Source organism: Schistocerca cancellata, chromosome 1, assembly GCF_023864275.1.
Source record: "Schistocerca cancellata isolate TAMUIC-IGC-003103 chromosome 1, iqSchCanc2.1, whole genome shotgun sequence".
Taxonomy (NCBI): Eukaryota; Metazoa; Arthropoda; class Insecta; order Orthoptera; family Acrididae; genus Schistocerca; species Schistocerca cancellata.
The window spans coordinates 356,496,616-356,502,536 of record NC_064626.1 but is presented as its reverse complement, the minus strand read 5'-3'; positions in this window follow the sequence as shown (position 1 = coordinate 356,502,536).

Sequence of the window (5,921 nt, the reverse complement as noted above, 5' to 3'; positions counted from 1 at the left end):
GTTGGAGAAATGTTATGTGAAGTAGTGAAGTGCATTAAGCTTCTCCAAGTAGTTCCAATCATGACAGCAAACAGCTGAAGGGTCATTTAGCCTCCTTAGACATCTGAAGTGATATCTCTGATCAACAATGGGAAAGAAGTGATTGAACAACTTGGCTGTTCTTCATGCCCACCAAGATGTTTTGGATGAACGGGATAGCCGACCAGTCATCAATGACTTAATATTCAGTATTCCAGTCAGACGGTCGAAATTTGCTCCATTCTAAAGACACTCTAGGCCTAATAATGGCATGTAGAGCAATATTAAAAATCTTTATTAAATAGAGAATTAAATATATACAAGTTAAATTTTCAGTTTCGAAATATTAGTACTAGTTTAGTACTGAATTATTACTGTAGTACTGCATTAGTTATTTTCAAATACTTAAATATTTTTAGGGCATAAGACCCAATTAAAACCCGCTACCTACATACTTTTTGACTGAAAGAAATCAGCAAACTTAATTGACTTTATCAACTATATTAAAGCATTAACTTTGATATGTTGTTTTTATTTAATGAACTCTGATCCTTACTCAAAGTAAGCGTAAATTATCTATTTCATTTATTGATCAAAGTACTATTACTGTGTCACAGCAATATTTTATGTTTTATTCTTTTAATGATAGTTTAGGATTTATTTAAATATAATTTCAGTCTTCTCAGAGCTATATATTCATGGCTCTGTAATAATCTATAAGCATGATTATTACAGTAAATTAAATTAGCTTTTTACGAAAATAGCGTGCATGTTTATGTTTAGTTTCTTTTTTCAAAGGCAAAAAATGTGTCAGGCTTGTCGAGTTTCCCAGAGTGTCGAGTTAACGAGAGTCCAGTTTTTGGGGTTCTAATGTTGATCATATGACTCTAAAAGGCTTTAAAAAAACTTTAAAACTCACTATTTTTCATCAAAAATTTAGAAAATTTTCTGGGGCAAGACCTCCAGTATCCCCCTCAGTATTTTTTCTAAGTTGGCGCCCCTGGTCGTCATCATCATTACCACTATGGCATCCACTCTGAACAACCTCAACCAATACCAATACAGGTGAACATCATCGTGTTCTCTCTCCTTGCTCATGAAGAATTACCACAGCCATGCCATAGCAGCCGGCCCAGAAGATGTTGGTTACACATACAAGTGTGTAGACAGTATCACAGCATCAAATGCTTCTGAATAGCTCCTTTCCCAGTGCTTTGCACTCCCAGAGTGAGGGGAGGGGGGGGGTCCTCTGTAGTGATTTCACCAGTGGTAGCGGCAGGGAAGGAGATAAGGCTCTCTGATCAGTGCAGCAGTGACCATTACTGAAATATCTAGAGAGCAGAGTAGTATGTTCTGAGCTTTGTGCCTGTATGGATGTTTATCGGGTTGTACCGCTGTAAATAATAAAGTGGATTTTGTCCTTGACCTTGCCATTATTGTTTTTTGGTTTCACCCTTTCCCGGTATAAAATCCACATATGTAACAACTGGAAGCACCACACATGTTAGTGAGATTGTGGCTGTAACATAATTTTGAAAGTTCATGTAAATACCAAATAGTAAATCAACCTAATTGTTTTTAATTGTGAATCTCCAAAACTCTACCCAACTCAAGGAAAAGGAACTTCAGCTGTAGATTTAACATCATGCTCAGCAACTACAGCCAAGGAATTTTAATGGACAGTAATTCCTAACACAGTGGGCTCTAATAAACAGCAATTGATTTCTATAGGCCTTTCACAAAATTCGACAATTAGTATCAAACCACAGGACAAGCTGAGTGTTAAAAAGTCAGATTCAAAAATAGTAAGGTATAATATACTGAAGAGCCAAAGAGACTGGTACACGTGTCTAATATTGTGTAGGGCCCCCCTGAGGCGACAGAAGTACCGCAACATAACATGACATGGATTCGACTAATGTCTGAATTAGTGGTGGAGGGAACTGACACCATGAATCCCACAGGGCTGTCCATAAAGCCGTAAGGGAACGAGAGGGGTGGAGATCTCCTCTGAACATCACATTGAAAGGCTTTCCAGATATGACAAATAATGTTCTTGTCTGGGTACCCAGCACACATGGGCAGTTCCCCGCTGACATACAGGGTCTATGGATTCATTAGGTTGTCTCCACACCCGGACAAGTCCATCCACTCGATACAATTTGAAATAAGACTCGTCTGACCAGGCAATATGTTTCCAGTTATCAACAGTCTGATGTCAGTGTGTGACAAACCCACACGAGGCATAAAACTTTGTGTTGTGCAGTCATCAAGGGTACGCGAGTGTGCCTTCAGCTCCAAAAGCCCATATCGATGATGTTTTGTTGAATGGTTTGCATGCTGTCACTTGTTCATGGCCGAACACTGAAATTCGCAGCAATTTGTGGAAGGGCTGCACTTCTGTCGCACTGAACAATCCTTTTCAGTTGTCATTGGTTCCATTCTAATAGGATCTTATTTCAGTTGCAGCGGTGTGGGAGATTTGATATTTTACCAGATTCCTCATATTCATGGTACATTCGTGAAATGGTTGTACAGGAAAATCCCCACTTCATTCCTACCTCGGAGATCCTGTGTCCCATCGCCGACTGTAATACCACATTCAAACTCACTTAAGTCTTGGCAACCTGTGATTGTAGCAGCAGTAGACGATCTAACAACTGCACCAGGCATTTGATGTCTTTTATAGGCGTTGCTGACCGCAGCGCCGTATTATGCCTGTTTACATATCTCTGTATTTGAATACACATGCCTATACCAGTTTCTTTGGTGCATCAGTGTATTACAAACTACATTTGATACACATGTGATAAATGATACATCTTTTTGAATCTCAGTAATGATGTGTACTGCATCTATCGCACAGAAAAAAATGTTAACAACTATCACACACGCACTAGTGTCATGGTAGGGCTATAAGTGCTCTAGAATGGATCTAAGGAGATAACAGGCATTCAGACTTTTTAAAAAGCATACCATGGAAAAAAATCTTCTCTGGCTTACAGATAGATGAATGCAATCATCAAACAATTTCTCAGAGTGTGAAAAATAGAGCAGAATGCTAGAAAGACAAAAAATCCCATATTAGCATAGTTCTATCAGAGGTCAATGTGTTAAAGAGAAAACTCAAGCCCCCTAGGACACCACGGAATTGAAATGAACAATTTGCTAAGATTATATCTTCCATCTCACTCTCATAAGAACAAATTACCTTCATGCTATAACGTAACAAAGAAGTGTCCTCATTAACCCATTTACAACCAATGAGCTGGAGAAATTTCTGAAGCTCTCATGTGACACAGCAGTTTCAGGCAAATTCATTATACCATAATTGCCAGTATCTCACAAAAGTACTTAGCATTCTGGTTTAAATTTTTCACTGGTCTCTGGATAACATTCCCAGGAAACTGGACAATGTAAGCCCCCTAGGACACCACGGAATTGAAATGAACAATTTGCTAAGATTATATCTTCCATCTCACTGTCATAAGAACAAATTACCTTCATGCTATAACGTAACAAAGAAGTGTCCTCATTAACCCATTTACAACCAATGAGCTGGAGAAATTTCTGAAGCTCTCATGTGACACAGCAGTTTCAGGCAAATTCATTATACCATAATTGCCAGTATCTCACAAAAGTACTTAGCATTCTGGTTTAAATTTTTCACTGGTCTCTGGATAACATTCCCAGGAAACTGGACAATGTAAGCCCCCTAGGACACCACGGAATTGAAATGAACAATTTGCTAAGATTATATCTTCCATCTCACTGTCATAAGAACAAATTACCTTCATGCTATAACGTAACAAAGAAGTGTCCTCATTAACCCATTTACAACCAATGAGCTGGAGAAATTTCTGAAGCTCTCATGTGACACAGCAGTTTCAGGCAAATTCATTATACCATAATTGCCAGTATCTCACAAAAGTACTTAGCATTCTGGTTTAAATTTTTCACTGGTCTCTGGATAACATTCCCAGGAAACTGGACAATGTAAGTCGTCGTGCCACTTCTAAAAACAGGGAACGATCCCAGCTAAGTGGAAATGAAATGAGCGTTTGGTGTCATTGGCCAGAAGGCCCCTTGCAGGGCAGGCCAGGGCGCCTTCATATAGGTCTTATTACATTTGACGCCACATTGGGCGACCTACGAGCTGAATGGGGATGAAATGATGATGAAGACAGCACAACACCCAGTCCCTGAACGGAGAAAATCCCTGACCCATCTGGGAATCGAACCCGGGCCTGTAGGATGGCAGTCCGTCATGCTGACCACTCAGCTATCAGGGAGGACAACCCAGCTAAGTAACAACATAAAAGTCAATTACATTCTTGTCCTGCACAACTTCTGAAAGTCTGTTTAAAAATGCCTAGAATGGTGGCTAGTACACTATCAACTGCTGCTGCAAACACGATCCAGCATTTGTAATTTCAGAAGCATTCTTGTTGAACGTGACCATGTTGGCTGTTGAGAGGAACAACATTTTTACTGAATAAATATAGAATTTCTGTATCCATAAATATACCAGGTTCTTATGACAATGTCAGCATACGAATTTTGATCCAGAAACTGAACACTCTAAATATTTCAAATGTATTCCTATGTATCATAAACCAATTGCTTATATTTGTAAACAGAATAACTAAATGAATGGGCCTCATGTTTTGACAAAAGGTCTGTCCCAAAAGGGATACAAACTCTAATACCACATGCTATTTATACTGTTGATTTAAAAAACATATTCAGCTCAAGTATTAACGTTTGTCAGTATATATGGACAACATATATATTTATTTATTGTCGCTAAGTTGTAGATCAAAAAGCTATAATTCAATACGGAGCCCAAATAACCTCCTCAGTGAAGATGAATAATGGAGTATGTCTGTAAGTCCAGAAAATTTAGTGTGTGATTTTTATACAAGGGAGAAATGAAGGTACATCAGCCAAGATTGTAGCTTGGCCACATTGTTTCCATACTCTGTAATTACCTAACTAGGAAATACATTTTCTAATTTATAAAATTTAACAACATATTACAGTCTTAGACTTGGCAGTGTGGTTCAAGTATACCCAAAATTTTTATATTTCATTTGCACAGGAAAAAGTATTCATAATTGAAACATAGTTCCTACTCAAACTTTTTATTCAGATATTACAAAGCATGTTCTTGCCTACGTTTTCATCACAAATTAAACTCTGTGCACGTATTATAGTTGACTCAGTATAGTAAGATTTTTACTTAGTTTTTTTAAGTCAACTTCAAAGTGACAAATGCATACCAAAAAATAGATGCAACTATTAATGAACTGAAGATTGTCACCTGAAGCTTCTGAAAACGGGCAGCTCGTAAAAATAAGCGATAAATCAAATACATGTCAAGTGTAGCCTTCATGACAATAATAATCCCTAATGTTCAAATATACCTGGTGCCTCAAGTAACTCCAGTTCACAGTAATTTTAACACTAATTGTGTTTGCATAAGACTGATTTCCAAAACAACCCAGTTTTTAAATCGCAGACACGGAAGAACGAAAAGAGGAGCTTCGAACCTTAGTAAAATGAGTGTCAGTGATTAAATTGGTTCAATTACATCATTAATGTCTAATCGGCGTGTTTTAATTGGTAACTGCTGAAAATTGGACATATGTTCCTGTGATCGGATACAGACTCTTCAAAGTTTGTCCTCGGCATATATTTCAAGAGGAAACTAACATCCCCAGGTGCACAGTCTTTTATTTCACAAGGAAACCAACACCCGCAGGTGGGCGGCCCCCTGCGGTCGTGACACAGACTGTGGTTTCGTCAAGTGGCATTGAGGAAACCAAGCTCTTTGACCATTATTATATACGCTTGAAACCTTCGACCATAGTATCTATGGTCGAAGCTTGAAACTCAAGCTT